At 49.1% G+C, this 16,491-nt stretch overlaps 1 protein-coding gene and 1 long non-coding RNA gene across 4 annotated transcripts in view; one reads left to right on the plus strand and one right to left on the minus strand.

Moving 5' to 3' along the window:
* Positions 1–1,877: 1,877 nt before the first annotated feature.
* LOC128833941 (uncharacterized) lies at positions 1,878–7,952 on the minus strand. Its single transcript, XR_008444362.1, has 2 exons — positions 7,780–7,952; positions 1,878–3,942 (listed from the first exon to the last, which is right to left on the minus strand). It is a non-coding gene; the product is annotated as an uncharacterized LOC128833941 (long non-coding RNA).
* A 114-nt stretch (positions 7,953–8,066) lies between these two features.
* The window catches only part of BTBD9 (BTB domain containing 9), a 290,271-nt gene continuing 281,846 nt past the window's right edge, over positions 8,067–16,491 (plus strand). For 2 of the 3 annotated variants that reach the window (XM_054022242.1, XM_054022243.1), the window contains exon 1: positions 8,067–8,110. The gene's annotated coding sequence lies outside the window, so the exon portion shown is untranslated. The remainder of the gene's footprint in view (positions 8,111–16,491) is intronic. The other variant, XM_054022241.1, reaches the window with a different exon arrangement.

Genomic DNA, 16,491 nt, shown 5'->3' on the forward strand with positions numbered 1-16,491 from the left:
TGTCTGGGCTTCTGCTAAATATAGTGCATTTAAACCATATCTTTTATATCAAGCTACAATTTGATACAGGAGTTTGGTTAACTAAAATCCTAGTAATTTGTGAAACCTTGACTACCTGCTGTTATGACAACTTTTTATCTGCCTTTTTAAAAATATAAAAAGTAGTAGTTGCAGTTACACTGAAGTTGTACATGTGAACCAGTTTCATGTTAAAGTGTTTCAGTAGCACTGAAATACTCACTTTACCATCCCCCCGCCTCCACCAAAAAAACAAAACCCATAACAAAACCATCTTGGTATTTAGTGCGTTTCTAGAAGCACTTTATAATTCCTGTTGGGACTGAACAGTGCTGAGTGATGTGACTGTTATACTGGATAGCCCTGTGGCATCAAATAAAAGTATTTATTTCCAAATAAAGTGTCTGCAAAACCTTGAAAATTCTTCTCTAAAGCTGTATGACCTACAGTACTTTACTACCCACTAAGGCCATGTCTACACTACAAAGTTAAGTCGACAAGTTACATCAGTGATCATCCACCGCTGTAATTAAACCACTTTTGCGCATCCACACAGTGCTTCTTGTGATGGCGGATCGCGTCCACATTTGGTGCTCTTACATTGACACAGCAGTGCACCATGGGTACCTATCCCACTGTGCAACTTGCCACCATCTGCTGGTGTGTGTTCTGAGAGGGGCTTGCAGTGCCTCCTGGGGATGGGCTCACTGTCCCATGATGCAGTTTTCTCTGTCCCATCATTTCATGGGCTTCTGAATACGTTTCATGGTGCTTTTCAACAACCCCTGTAAACTGTGCCCACCATCGGTCTCAAAATATGGATTTTGCACTGCTTTCCAGTATCACGATGAGCATTATGAACACAATGCAGCTGATCCTGCAGTTATTTTATGAGCTGAGAATCAGATAATGACTGTCGTATCTGCCTTGCTGCATGCCAGGAAAGAAACAATTCAGGGTTACTTTTGGCATTCACAGAGCAGCTGCACACAGGGGATCATCAGTTCTGGGCATGGGAAACAAGCACTGAGTGGCAGGATTGCATTGTTATGCAGGTATGGGATGATGAGCAATGACTACAGAACTTTTAGATGTGCAAAGCCACCTTCCTGGAACTGTGTGTGGAGCTCGCTTCTGCCCTCTGGCACAAGGACACTGAAATGAGAGCTGCCCTAGCGGTGGAGAAGGGAGTGGCGATCGTTGTGTGGAAGCTGGCAACTCCGAACTACTACTGATCAGTTGCGAATCAGTTTGGAGTTGGGAAGCCCACTGTGGGGGTTGTAGTGATGTAAGTGTGCAGGGCCATTAATCGTCTCCTGCTTCAAAGGACTATGATTCTGGGCAATGTGCGGGAAATAGTGGAGGGTTTGTAGCAATGGGATTCTGTGATGGGATCCCCAGGGTACAACCTGAAACTGTGGGACTATTATGCCCCCTTAACTTTCCAGCCTGGGCTGTCTCTCACAGTGCTTTGCCTGTGATAAGCAGCAAACCCCACCAGGCACTGTTATCACTTAGCCACCAGCATGCAGAGGCATACCCTGCTGAGTTGCATGAATACTCTTCAAGTCACTCATGAACTACACACAGGGAAACACCAGTAAATCTCCCACATCCCCAACCTTGCATTCCAGAAATATACCATCTTACACTGCTCAAGACCTCTTGAACTGTACAAGCTTATTAATTAGTTCATTGCGTCATCAAAGGAAGGTGGACATTCACCAGCCTTTGTAACCTGAGCAGATTTCCCAAGCACTTTAGATAAACTCACTGGTAACAAAAAAGCATTAAAGTAAGCTTATTAACTACAGAAAGATATATTTTTTTTTAAAGTGATTATAAATGGTAGGCATAAATATCAGAGAGGTTTACTTTTTATTTTCTCAAAGTAACTAGGCATTCTAAAGCCTAAACTTTTAGACTAAGCACGAGTTGAATCAAATAGCTTTTCTCACCCTGCCGGATGTTGCAGGTAGATTATAGTTCTTAATACACAGGCTGAATTTCCTCCTCAGCCTGGGACCAGTCTCCTCAGTTCAAGTCTTTATCTTCCCAGTGTTCTTTCAGTCCATGTCCCTGGAAAGGTCCTGGTGTGTACATGTCCTTGCAGAGTCACAGGTTGAGTAATCCCTATTGTGTGGTGCTTACATAACTGAGTCAGAGTTGAGCAATTTTCATTGTGTGGGGCTGGTGCAACTATCTTATTGAATTGTAGATCTCTTGTTTATAATTTCCTCTGGTCAATGGTCATAACCCACTCTGCCTGGGTGCGGGTTACCTCCGTTGTTGTCACTGGAGAACTAGCACTGGATCACTCCCAAACTCACAACATAATTCAGTAACAACCATATAGCAAAATGTCATAACTTCATACACACTAATGATATGCATATTTTGATAAAATGATGGGTTTCAGCAGATCATGACCTTTCATATAGTATCTTACATGGCATGCTTTATGAAATATCATAACCATATACAAATGATGAATATGGGGGTTACAGGGTGCTACACTGTGCCTCAAAGTGTCACAGATTCCCAAGCTACAGTGAGGCAACAGATGGCATGCAGATCCCCATTTTGGCCCCACATCACCTTGCGAAGGAGTACATCAACAGAAAAGGCTACTTTTCTAGGGTATTGCAAGCTCTGGTGGATCGCTGGGATTGTTTCACTGACAGCAAGGCAGGGTGGTCAGGGAAGGTGGATGACACATGCATCTTCAGGAACACTGGCCTGTACAGAAAGCTGCAAGCTGGGACTTTCTTTCCAGACCAAATGCCAATGGAGATCCTTGGAGGCCCAGCCTACCCCTTGCTCCTGTGGCTCATGAAGCCTTACACTGGGAACCCTGACTGCAGCAAGGAGCGCTTCAACAACAGGCTCAGAAGGTGCAGAATGACTGTTGAATGTGTCTTTGGCCAATTAAAGGGTCACTGGTGCTGCCTTTTTGGCAAGTGAGACATCAATGAGGAAAATATTCCCATGGTCATAGCAGCATGGTGTGCTCTGCATAACATTTGTGAAGCTAACAGAGAAATTTCCTCAGGGGTAGTGTGTTGACGTGGATTGGCTGACTGCTGATTTTGAGCAGCCACATACCAAGGCTGATAGAGGGGCCAATGGAGTGGGGAGGGGGGAGGATATTTGAATCAGGGAGGCTTTGAAGGAGCATTTTGACAGTAAGCCCCAGTAATGTGTCTGTAATGCATTTAGCCAGGCATTGTTTTCTTGCCCCGTAGTATGAACCTTGTAATGATTGCTGTGAGCGCGTTAATTTTACACTGCAAATGCACTGATTGCCCCTGTGTATGAATTTCAGTAGCAATCACCCTTTGTAGGGGAGAAATAAAGATTCCTTATCTTTCTATATGGACACTTCTATTCAATAGTGATAGACACATTACTATGTTCTGCAAGGGGTATGAATATTAAGAGCACATTTTCACATGAGGCTCTCACAAGGGGGGTATACGTCCAGCTGTCATTGTGATACATGTCCCTTGGGGTGAGGTGCATGGGGTACTGAGACAGCTTGAGAACATGCAAGGAATGTGGAGGGCAGGAAGTGAGGAGGGCATGAAAGGCAGTTCTGTATGGGCTGCAGGGGGAGGCAAGCATGGATGTGTTCCGTCTGCAGTTCAATCAGGGACCTCAGCATGTCTGTTTGGTCCTGTAGCAGCTGTATCATCCACTCCTGCCTCTGTTTCCACTCCTGCCTCTGTTTCCACTCCTGGCTATTCATACACCATTTCTCATTGATAGCCTCTCTCCGTACTCTCTGCTCGCAATTGGAAGCATCAGAGGATTGCATCACCTCCCAGAACATGTCTTCCTTACTCCTCCTGTTTCGTCTCCTTATCTGCCAGAGCTGCTCAGCTGGTGTGCGGGAGAAGGCCATCAAGAGCACATCTGCAGAAGCTAAAGAAACAATAGACAGAGGCACTATTGTGAGTGCACTCACAGCCTTGATTCAAACAAATTAGAAACACCACTTTCTCACTTCTCCTTGGCAGGCACACAGCGGGAGTCCCAGTTGTGGTGAGTTCAGCCCTGGGGGGAAAGGGGTAAAATGGAACTAAGGGGAGGAAAGTTCAGAGGGGTATCACTGCAATGCTTAGAACCACTATTCTGAATAGTGGCACTGTTTTCCACAGGCAGGGGTGATAGCAGCGGATATCTCACCTAGGGTGACCAGACGTCCCAATTTTGTCGGGACTGTCCCGATATTTGCTCGTTTGTCCCGCGTCCCGACCAATGTTTGGTCGGGACACTGGACAAACAAGCAATTTTTGCCCTCTGCTCTGGCTCGCGCCCCCTCCCTCGCCCCAACTCCGCCCCCTCCTTCCCCCATTGGATAGCTCCCCAAATCCTCGCCCTGGCCCCACCCCCTCAACTGCCCCATTGGATCCCTCCCCAAATCCCCGCCTCTTTCCGAAGCACGCCGCATTCCTCCTCCCTCCCAGGCAAGCGCTGGAGGGAGGAGGCCCGGGGGACAGCGGGGTGAGTCCAGCCTGGCCCTGGCCCAATCGCAGGCAGGAGGGCAGGAGGTACCTGCAGGGGGGCAGCCCCGGGTCCAGCCTGGGGAACTGGCTCCCTACGCGCCCATGGGTGGGGGGGCAGCAGCCGTCCGCGTGGGGACTCTGGTTCCTCGGGGCTTCACCTCCGCCACGTGCGCCCCGGCCCCGGAGGGGTGTAGTTGGCGCTGGGTGCCAGGCACATGCCTCTGCCTGACATGCGGCGAGGGAGAGGCGGAGGAGCGGCTGGAAGGGCCGGTCGGGCGGCGGCTCCGCCGCGGTGCCGGGCGGAGAGAGCAGTGCGTGCCTGGCTGGGTGTGCGACCCTAGGTGAGGCGATCCCGTCCCGCGATGCTTGGGTGAGTCCCGGCCTGGAGGCCGCGGCAAGGTCCCGCTTCTCCAGCGGGGTGTAGCCCAGTGGCGTGAAGGTCGCTACAGCTTCGCACTCCCGGGCCCGCGGGGAGCTGAAGCCTGCCAGGGAAGTCTCCGCGCAGGGACTTGGCAGGGGTGCTCCCCCTGTCTGTGCCCATCTCCGCAGCATCGGGCTCCGGGCGGGGGTTGTTGCATCGCGGGACCCGGGGGCCGCTGTTTACATCTGCGTGTGGCCGGCACCAGCCTAGGCGCTTCCCGCTTGTTCGTGCTTTTTTTTTTCTCCCTACCGGCTTTTTTATTTTTTGGCTCCGCCCCCTTCCCTCCCGCCTCCCCCCCCGCGTCCCGATATTTCGCCTCTGTGATCTGGTCACCCTAATCTCACCTCTGCTTGTAACCCTTAGCAGTTATCTTTGAGAACTAATGGAGGAGTACTCGGAGAAAGGCAATCAAAGTACCTATTTTTAAAAATGAGAAGAAAGAGGAATTACAGACCAGCCAACCTAACTTTAATATCTAGAAAGAAACTGGAAACAAATTATTAAACAATCAATCTGTAAGCACCTAGAGGATAATAGGGTTACAACGAATAGCTAGTATGGATTTATAGAGAAGATTCATGCCAAACCAACCTAATCTGCTTCTTTGACAGGCTTACTGGTTTAGCAGATGAGGGGGAAGTGCTAGACATGATATATTGTGATTTTAGTAAGGCTTTTGGCACAGTGATCCATGATGTTTTCATAAGCAAACTAGGGAAATCTGGTCTGGATGAAATTACTATAAAGTGAATATGTAAGTGGTTGAAAGAACATACTCAAAGAGTAATTTCAGAGTACCAGTCGTGTTAGTCTGTATTTGCAAAAAGAACAGGAGTACTTCTGGCACCTTAGAGAGTAACAAATTGATTTGAGTATAAGCTTTTGTGGGCTACAGACCACTTCTTCGGATGCATAGAATGGAAAGCTTATGCTCAAATAAATTTGTTAGTCTCTAAGGTGCCACAAGTACTCAAAGAGTAGTTACCCATCACTTGCTGTCAAACTGAGAATTTATCTAGTGGGGTCCTGCAGGCAACTGTCCTGGGTCCAGAAGTATTCAACATTTTCATTAATGACTTGGATAATGGAGTGGAGAGTATGCTTATAATATCTGCAGATGACACCACGCTGGGAGGGATTGCAAGCTCTTTGGTGGACTGTATTAGAATTCAAATTGATCTTGACAAATTGGAGAATTGAAATCAGTAGGATGAAATTCAGTGAAAACAAGTGCAAAGTACTACATTTAGGGAGAAAAAATTAAATGCACAACTATAGAATGGGGACTAACTGGCTAGATGGTAGGCGGGGGTTGAGGGTTATAATGAATCACAAATTGAATGAGAGACAACAAAGTGATGCGATTGAGAAAAAGGCTAATATGTGGGGTATATGAACAGGAGTGTCCTATGTAAGATGCTCCTCTACTTTGTCCTTCTCTACTCAGCACTGGTGAGGCATCAGGTGGAGTCTGACCTCTGTGTCCAATTCTGAGTGCCACTGTTTAGGAATGATGTGGACAAACTGGAGTGAGTCCAAAGGACAGCAACAAAAATTATAAAAGGTTTAAAAAATTTGATCTAGGAGGAAAAGATTTAAAAACTTGGCATGTTTAGTTTTGAGAAAGAAGACTGAGAGCGGAACTGATAACAGTCGTCAAATTTGTTAAGGGATGTTATAAAAGAGGATGGGGGTTGATTCTTCTTCATGTTCACTGAAGGTAGGATAAAGAGTAATGGGTATAATCTGCAGCAAGGGAGATTTAGGTTAGGTATTAGCAAACAGTTTCTAACTCTAAGGTAGTTAAACTCTTGAATAGTGTGGAAGAGTGAAATTGCAGAATCCACATCACTGGACATTTTAAAGAACAGGCTAGATAAATACCTATCATGGACAACCTAGGTTTACTTGGCCTTGCCTCAGCACTGGAGGACGGACTAGATGACCTCTTGAGGTGCCTTGCAGCCCCACATTTCTGTGATACTAGGCCACAGACATTCCCCAGAAATGACTGTCATTTTTGTTGCTACCTCACAACAATTTACCCAGCCCGATAACTGTCCTTCTGGTACTCCCCTGAAAACGGGTAGGATTGGGGTTATCTTGGAACCTTGGGAAGGGTGGGACAACGAGGGAAGCAGTGGGAGGCACCTCAGGTGCTTATACAGCCTGCCCCTAAGCACCACGTAGGGGGTCACCGGGAGAGCCCTGACCCCACAGGAGTGAGTTCCTACCCAGCTGGGGGGTCGGGGCTGAGAAGAAGGCCCCACTGTCTCCACAGTCTCACTCATTACGCCCCTGCCCCACGTGGGTTGGGTACCAGGGAGCGACGGGTGCTCAGCCATTTCCACGTGCTGCACGGCTCCAGGATAAATCACGCAGATTGTTACTGACTCCAGCGGGCCACCAGGACCGATGGGAACGGGCCCGCAGCGCTTGCACACAGCTCCCAAGGCTGGGACGTCCGGAGGCCGTGACTACAGAGCAGAGGTGGGCAAACTTTTTGGCCCGAGGGCCACATTGGGGGTTGCAAAACTGTATGGAGGGAAGGCTGTGCCTCCCCAAACAGCCTGGCCCTGCCAGTTCCCACTTCCCACTCCCTGACTGCCCCCCTCAGAACCCCCGACCCATCCAACCCCTCCCCTGACTGCCCTACCCCCTATCCACACCCACGCCCCTGACAGGCCCCCCCGGGGACTCCCACGCTTATCCCCCCCCGTTCCCCATCCCCTGCCTCCCCCGAACCTCTGCCCCATCCAACCGCCCCCTGTCCTCTGACTGCCCCCGGGATCCCCTACCCCTTATCCAACCTCCCAGCCCTGGCCCCCTTACCTTGCCGCTCAGAGCGGATGTCTGGCCGCCCGGCCGGAGCCAGGAGCGCGCAGCCTTGTCGCCTAGAGCGCTGGCGGCGTGGCTGCGGGGGAGGGGCCCGGGACTAGCCTCCCCGGCCGGGAGCTCAAGAACCGGGCAAGACGGTCCCGCAGTCGGTAGTTTGCCCACCTCTGCTATAGAGCCAGCCACCCCGCCCCCTTGTTGCTATGTACGTCAGCACGTAGAGGCACGTCTGTCGTTGCTAGGGGAGCTCAACGTGCAGGGAGGATGACGTAGTGACGCCGCGGTGCTGAGCAGAGGAAGGGGGAGGGCGCTGCTGTCGCTCCGGCCGGTGAGTCCTGGGGGGCTGTTGCTGACCCGGCGCAGCATCAGCCGGGGTTGTCCTCTGCCCCCACCCGCCATGGGGGTGTCGAGCCCCGGCAAGGGGGGGTGACGGGGCGCGCACCTCTCCCCGAGTGTGAGGGGGGCGGGCTCCTTCCCCGCGGGGCCCGTCGCGCTCCGCCGCCCCCTGAGGGCTCACGTGCGTCCTTTGGGGGATTTCGGGATCCCGTTCCGCGCTAGGGCCGGGTCCAGTGCTTGGGTGCCCGTGCGAAGCCCGACGTCGGGCGGCCGCTCTCCCGTGTGTCAAAGGTTGCACGCCGCGCTGGGTGTCCAGGCTGCTCCGTCCCGACCGGCCCTTGGCCGAGCCGCTGCCTCTCCTCCCCTCCCCTCCGGCCGCGGTTGACACCCACCCGCCGCCATGTCAGGGCCGGTGAATGCCGCCGGTGCAGAACAGAGACCCCGGTCCCCAGCACAGCGCTGTGAGGCGCTAATTCGTGGTCCCCAGCACTGGGGAGCACAAACGGGCCAGCTGCAGAAACCCGGGTATTGTGCGAGGGAGGGAGTGCACCTGAAATGGCTTGTAGTGGGGAGCAGGAAACGGGGTGGCGGAAGCAATATCCGTAGTATGACACTTGTTTTGGTGCCCCGGCAGTGCCACTATAGTTAAAGTTGTTTTATGACTTCTGTTTGACCTCTCCAAATACCCTCAAATTGACGGATTTAGCTGGATTTTTTTGGAATTTGCTGTGCTTGAGGAGAGTGCAGGGTAGCGTTAGTGACTCAAATTTTGGGGGTCAGCTGAAGTAGGGGTTGTGGCCATATAAGCCTAGAAAAAGGTAACTGTTTTTCAGAGTTTCTAAGTGGCTTTTTTTTTTCTTTTGGTCTTGGAGCTAGAGATGAAACTATTGATGCGATGCAGCTCAAAATGGTCTCAATCTACTGAGTTTTCCCCAAGTTAGTGCATGGTATCTACTAAGTCTGTGGGGAACCCAAATTGAGGACAGTGTGGATGCATCAATACAGAAAAATGGCACAATTTACAAGCATTGAGTTTTACAGCATATAAAGTGGTCTGAAATCCTACAGGTTACTCATATTTCTTTGAAATTTGATGCCCCTCATGGGGGTGCAAAGTAGCATTATTAATCCAAATTTGGGATCATTTGGGCAAGGGTTACAATTGTTACAACCCCCCTCCCCTGATTTATTTTGCCTTGTACTGTTAAATCGAGAGTTACTAATGACTGAATGAATCACAGATCTCTTTGAGACTGGCTGTGAACTAACTCTTCAATTAACATAACTAAGGATAACTTCCTTTGCAGTGATGTTGTAGTTGTGTAGGTCCCAGGATATTAGAAAGACAAGGTGGGTGAGGTAATATCTTTGATTAGACCAACTTCTGTTGGTGAGAGAGACAAGCTTTTGAGCTCTTCCTCAGACTTCTGTGTAGCTTGAAAGTTTGTCTCTCACCAACAGAAGTCGAGCAAATCAAAGATACTACTTCACCCACCTTATCTAATAACAGGATAAGTTAATCACAAGTCCCCGTGTAAGGTAAAAGGAGTGTATGGGTTAAGTGGTTGAAGGTTGGTGTAACTTGTGAGTGGTATAATTGTGGTGGCAATTTCATTTGGGGGGTATAATCAAAGTCTTTAGGAGGAAAAAAATAGCCACGAATGCTTCCTGGGAGGGGTATTAGGGGATGGAGGAGTGAGGGAATAGGGGAAAAGAGGTTTGGATCTCTAGCAAATGGAGGGGGATAAATAGTGGTGAGTAGTAGAGGAGCAGTGAGGGAGGCTTGGGGATTATGGGATTTGGAGGGATGGAATACTGGGAAGGGGGACATGGGGATGAGTGTCAGCAGGATTGGTGTAGAATAGAGGCTGGGGTACCTGTCAGCCCCACATTCTCCCCTTCTGTGTTTGTGCCTATATCTGGAGAGCTCTTGCACCTCTGTGGGGGTCTGAGCCACCCGTCCTGCCCCCTCATATAAGCTGGGATATAGGGGGCTTGCTCCTCTTGGGGTGACTGAGCCCCTTTCTTTGCTGTCTATGTATGCCAAGATCTGCAGGGCCCATGCCCATATACAGAGGTTGGACACCCCCCTCCCTATCCTGCTCCATGTGAGCCAGTTTTGGGGGATGGGGGGAGCTTGACTTTTTGGGAGAATCTGATCTCTTTCCTGCCCCCATGTGAGCTAGGATATAGGGAAATCCTTGCTCTTTGTGTTGGGAGCTGAGAATGGGCATACTCAATGCATATCACAGGCTCTGAAACACTTAGGAGGGACATGCGAACCTATACTTTCATGAACCACTGGGATAAATGGTGTGGTTCTCATGTCTGAGGCTGTCTACACTATGCAGATTTTAGCAACACGGCTGTGCCACTGAAAGGTGTGCAGTGTAGCTGCTGTTTGTTGGCAGGAGCGAGCTCTCCTGCCGACAGAAAAATTCCACCCCCTATGAGCAGCAGCCACTTTGTGCATGCTGTTCACACTGGTGCTTTTCGTCGATAAAACTTTCGTCGTTCAGGGGTGTTAAAAAAAACACCCCACCCAAACGACAAAAAGTTTTGCTGACGAAGTTCCAGTGTTGACAAAGCCTGAGTTATTGGTTCAGGTTGTATTCATCTCCATGGCGTTCTTATTCACACCTTTCAAACCCTTGTATGCTGCAGATCGATGTGTGGAGGATGACACTTCTAAGTGCTTTGGATCTGGAGCAATCACATTTTTGAATTGTTCCGCTCCGGCACCAATAGTGACTTCTCTGGCTCCGCTCCAGCTCCGGGCAGAAACCTGCAGCTCCACTGCTCCATGCTCCAGGCTCCGCTCCAAAGCCCTGTTTTCATGGCTTTTTTTTTTCTTTAATTTGCTAGGCCTCATGGGAATACAGAGTAGGATTAGTGACCCAAATCGGAGGTCATTTGAGCCAAGGTTTCTGGAGATATAATCCCTGAATAAAATAGCTGTTTGGTTGGGGTTTTTTTTTTGTTTTTTGTTTGTGCAGAGCTAGAGATCAAACTGTTGCTGTGATGTGGGTCAAAATGGTCAGTCAATTTTTACCTTTGGTCATGCATGGCACTTACTAAGTTTTTGGTGGCCCAAATTGTGAAGAATATTTAAGAAGAATTTCAACAGTTGGTGAAGAGCATGTATGTTTCAGCTTCTTACAACCCATTCACTCTCACTCACAGGATTCCATCTAACACTGTTAAAGGATAAAAAGGGAGTGGGGGAGAAAGGTTGCCCGTGCCACCTTCCCTCTACTGTCTTCAAGCAGTGCCTCAGAATGCATATAGACACAAGTAGCATTAGCCCTTCGGACTAGAAAGGCTTTCTTCACCTAGGCCTTGGCTACACTTGCAGCTGTACAGCGCTGTGAGGTAAACCTGTCTTCGTACAGCTGAGTAGGGAAAAGCACTGCAGTCTGTCCACACTGACAGCTGACAGCGCAGTGGTGTGGCCACACTTGCAACATTTGCAGCTGTGTTGGGAGCGGTGCATTATGGGCAGCTATCCCAGCATTCATGTGGCTGCAACGTGCTTTTCAAAACAGGGGCGTGGGTTGGATTGTGACAGGGAGTGTGGGGGGAGAGAGTGCTTTTTGGAGAATGTCAGCTCTCTATTTTGCAAGTTCCGAACTCCCGGCCCCCTGCTCATTCATTTACTCACTCAAAGCAAGCTGCAAACTGTTTGCTTTTCTCTGTGGTACAAGCTTTGAAACCGGCACTTCTGCATTCCTGCAGCCAGTCATAACAATGGAGAGGATTGGCCACTCTGCTGCAGCTGTTATTCCTCTCGGAGATGTGGAGTACCTGCAGTGGTGTACCCAGGGAGATACAGCACTGTAAGTGCCCTGCCAGTGTGGACGGGGAGTGAGTTACAGCGCTGGGGGAGGCTTTACAGCGCTGTAACTTGCAAGTGTAGGTCAGTATAACGACGTTGCTCAGGGATGTAGATTTTTCACACCCCTGAGTGGTATAGTTATACCAATATAGGTGTGTAGCGTAGAGCTTGTTTAAGATTCAGGATGTTCCAGATCTAGACCTCACACAGACACTTAACCAACTCCGCAGAAAGAATACCACACGTGTACAATTTAAGAACAACCTCACAGCCTTTTGCAACCTCCTTACACTTATTCACAGGATACCTTCTCAACCTACACTTTCACTATACCATCATAACATTAAAATCTTCTCATATTCCACCTCACTGCTGACAACAATTCTTGTAATAAAAACCCTATGCCTTGCTACTGACAAACCTACATAATTCTGCATTTAAAGGATGCATAGTGGATCCCAAAGGTGCACATGCAGCTCTTCTCTTTGCTCATATACACTGAAGGGTACAAAACAGAGATCTCCTCAGAGCATAATCACAGCTCTGTCACACACCTCAAGATAGTCCACACATGTCCTTATATCACAAATACACCTTTACCAACAGGGCCCAACTACTGCCTTCACCCTTTAGTGAAGGTACACCTAATGCTTGACCCACTGATTGTACCTGGAGTGTATGCAAATAATTCCCATTGGCTACTGCCATTTCCAGGGGACCAGAGAGGATGTGGCAGGGGCAACCTTTATTTTTTTTCTTGTTAGTTTTTTGTCCTTTAAAAGTGTTAGATGGAATCCTGTGGGTGAGAGTGAATTGGTTGTAAGAGGAGGTGAAGTGCTTGTACATTTCAGCAACTATGGCACTGGCAGAGCAAAGATGTGTGTGTTAACGAGACCTACTGGGGCATTGCTGCAAGAAGGAAGAGTTAAGGTTCCATGGGCAGCCTTAACTGTGCATTTCCTTGGTTTCAGAAATTTGAGTTTTGCTCAGCTGAGCATTTCTGCAGGGGGACAACATAAGAATGGCCATAATGGGTCAGACCCATGGTCCAACTAGCCTAATATCCGGTCTTCCTACAGTAGCTAATGCCAGGTGCTTCAGAGAGAATGAACAGAACAGGCAATCATTGAGTGATCCATCCCCTGTCGTCCACTCTCAGCTTCTGGCAAACGATGGCTAGGGACGCTCAGTACATGGTGTTGCATCCCTACTCATCCTGGCTAATAGGCATTGATGGACCTCTCCTTCAGGAACTTCTCATTCTTTTGTGAACCCTGTTATAGTTTTGGCCTTCACAACATCTCCTGGCAAAAAGTTTCACAGGTTGATTGTGCATTGTGTGAAGAACTACTTTGTTTTGTTTGTTTTAAACCAGGTGATTATTAATTTCATTTGGTGACCCCGAGTTCATGTGTTATGTGAAGGAGTAAATAACACTTCCTGAATCACTTTCTCCACACCAGTCAAGATTTTATAGACCTCGATCATATCTCCCTTTACTTGTCTCTTTTCCAAGCTGAAAAGTCCCAGTCTTCTTAAGCTCTCATTATATGGAAGCTGTTCCATATCACAACCTTTTTTCTTGCCCTAACATGTACCTTTTTCAATTCCAATGTATTTTTTTTTAAATAGGGTGACCAGGTCTGCATGCAGTATTCCAGATGGGGTTGTACCATGGATTTATATAGTGGCATTATGATATTTTCTGTCTTACTATCTATCCCTTTCCTAATGGTTCCTAACATTGTTAGCTTTTTTTGACCGCTTCTGCACTTTGAGCGGATGTTTCAGAGAACTATCCACAATGACTCCAAGATCTGTTTCTTGAGTTGTAACAGTGAATTTAGACGCCCATCATTTTGTATGTATAGTTGGGATTATGTTTTCCAATGTGCATTACTTTGCATTTATCAACATATTACCAAGCAACCTCAACTTTATGTTAATGTAGTTTTTTGCCTTTGAATTGTATAGATATAATTACTATAGTGTCTAAAGATTATGGAACTCAAGGGAGACTTGAGTTCAGTTCCTGGCACTTAATCTCCGTGTCTCAGTTGTCCAACTTCTGCTTACATGTTGCGTTCCTTTCTCCTGCACTTTGTCTGCTTTGTCTGTTTAGAATGGAAACTCTTCAGGCAGGGACTGCTGCTTACTGAGAGTCAGTACAGTGCCTAGCACAGTGGAGCCCTAACATTGGTTGGAATCTCTTAAGTAATTCTGGAATATAAATAACAATGTGTATATATAATATTAACAGGTGCTTTCAGGGTCTAAGTATCTATTACAGAGGTGGGCAAACTACGGCCCGCGGGTCACATCTGGCTCATGGGATTGTCCTGCCCGGCCTCCGAGCTCCTGGCCCGGGAGGCTTGCCTCCAGCCCCTCCCCTGCTGTTCCCCCTTCCCCGTAGCCTCAGCTCGCTTGCTCCGCCATCCGTGCAATGCTCTGGGTGGTGGGGTTGTGAGCTCCTGGGGCAGTGCAGGTGCAGAGCCCAGCCTGACCTGGTCTCTATGTTGTGTGGGGGCATTGGCGGCGTGGCCTGGCTCCAGCCGGGCGGCGTGGCTGTAGCGTCACCAGCAGGTGTGGCTCCAGGCACCAGCGCAGCAAGTGCATGCCTGGGGCGGCAAGCCGTGGGGGGCGGCTTGCCGGTTGCTGTGAGGGCGGCTGTCAGGCTGCCTTCGGCGGCATGCCTGCGGGAGGTCCACCAGTCCCGCGGCTTTGGTGGTAATTTGGCGGCGGGGACGCTGAAGGCGCGGCACCGACGGACCTCCCGCAGGCATGCTGCTGAATCCGCGTGGCCAGTGGACTGCCCACAGGCGTGCCACCGAAAGCCACCTGACTGCTGTGCTTGGGATGGCAAAAACCATAGAGCCACCCCTGGCCACCGGTGCTCCAGGCCGCGTGGTAAGGGGGCATGGAGCAGGGGGGGTTGGAGTGGGGGTGAGGGTGTGGATAGGGGTCAGGGCGGTCGGGGGGGGGGAGCAGGGTGTTGAATGGGGGCAGGGGTTCCAGAGGCAGTTAAGGGACAGGGAGAAAGGGTGGTTGGATGGGGCAGGGGTACCGGGGGTGGTGGTGTCAGGAATGAGAGGAGGGGTTGGATGGGGTGGCAGGAATCCAGGGGGCAGTCGGGGACAGGGAGTGGGGGTGTGTGGATGGGGCAGGAGTCCGGGGGCGGGGAGGGGGGATAGGAGGTGGGGGCCAGGCCACGACCCCCTCCCCTAACCGGCCCTCCATACAATTTACGAAACCCGATGCGGCCCTCAGGCCAAAAACTTAGCTGCCCCTGATCTATTACCACTGTACGTTGTGGAATAGCTGCTACTCAGAAAAAGGTGCTCTGGACTTATCTATGTGGGAAAGTTAGTGCAGAATAACTAGTGCACATTAATTCCCCATGTGGACACTTGGGCCTTGTCTACACTACACAGTTTTGTCAGCAAAAGGTAGCCTAGTGGAGAGAGAATAGTGAGCTAATCCCGTTTTTTTCCTTTAATTTCCCCCTCCCACAAGAAGGGAGTAGGGGGCAAGGCAAACTAAAACATTTTTTTTTTTTTATTGTAACACTGTTACATTAATTTTCAGAATCAGGAGATTTCAGAATATCTTAACTTCTGTGATGTACATACTGGTATGGATTACTTTGAGTTACTACTTGTCATTAGCTAGAGCCAGTTACACCCTCAGTTATGCACACACAGCTCCAATTGACCTTAATGGTAATTGCAGGGATGTATCATGATAAAATTAATTGCTGTTCCTGCAGAATGGAGAGACATAATCTGATCTGTTTTTACACCTTGTTTGTTGATTACAATTATAATGATACTGTGATGGGTTGGACTCCCCCTTTCAATGCGCCATCTGATGTATTGGGGTTTCACTGAGCCAGCCTGCTACATTAGTCTGGGCTCCCTCTCCCTGTTTTTCTGAATCAGGTTCTTCGGCCTTTGGCAGCACACAGACACAGGTAAGGACACACCAGCTGTAGAATCACACAGAGTCTGCAAAGCAGCTCTCTATGGGAAGATTCAGCTAGGAAATTGCTCAACACTCAATGTGGAGAGAGATGTGGAGAACTTCTTGCCCCCTCCCCCCGCCCCCCGACATGAATGGCACAAACTGGGTTATGTTATAAACAAGAAATAAGTTTATTAACTACAGACGTTAAATTTTAAGTGATCATAAGGGATAGCAAACAGAACAAAGCAGATTACTGAGCAAATAAAACAAAACATGCAAACTAAGCTTAATACACTCAAGAAACAGGTAACATGTAATTTCTCACCCTAAATGTTGTTTTAGGCAAGTTGCAGAGTTTCTGTAGCTTAGAGTTCCAGTTATTTCTCTTTACAGACTAGACTCCTGTCCTAGGCCTTGGCTACACTTGCAGATGTACAGCGCTGTGAGTTAAACCTGACTTCGTGCAGCTGAGTAGGGAAAGTGCTGCAGTCTGTCCACACTGACAGCTGCCCAGCGCACTGTCGTGGCCACATTTGCGGCAATTGCAGCGCTATTGAGAGCGGTGCTTATGGGCA

The sequence above is a fragment of the Malaclemys terrapin genome, chromosome 3, assembly GCF_027887155.1.
Source record: "Malaclemys terrapin pileata isolate rMalTer1 chromosome 3, rMalTer1.hap1, whole genome shotgun sequence".
Taxonomy (NCBI): Eukaryota; Metazoa; Chordata; order Testudines; family Emydidae; genus Malaclemys; species Malaclemys terrapin.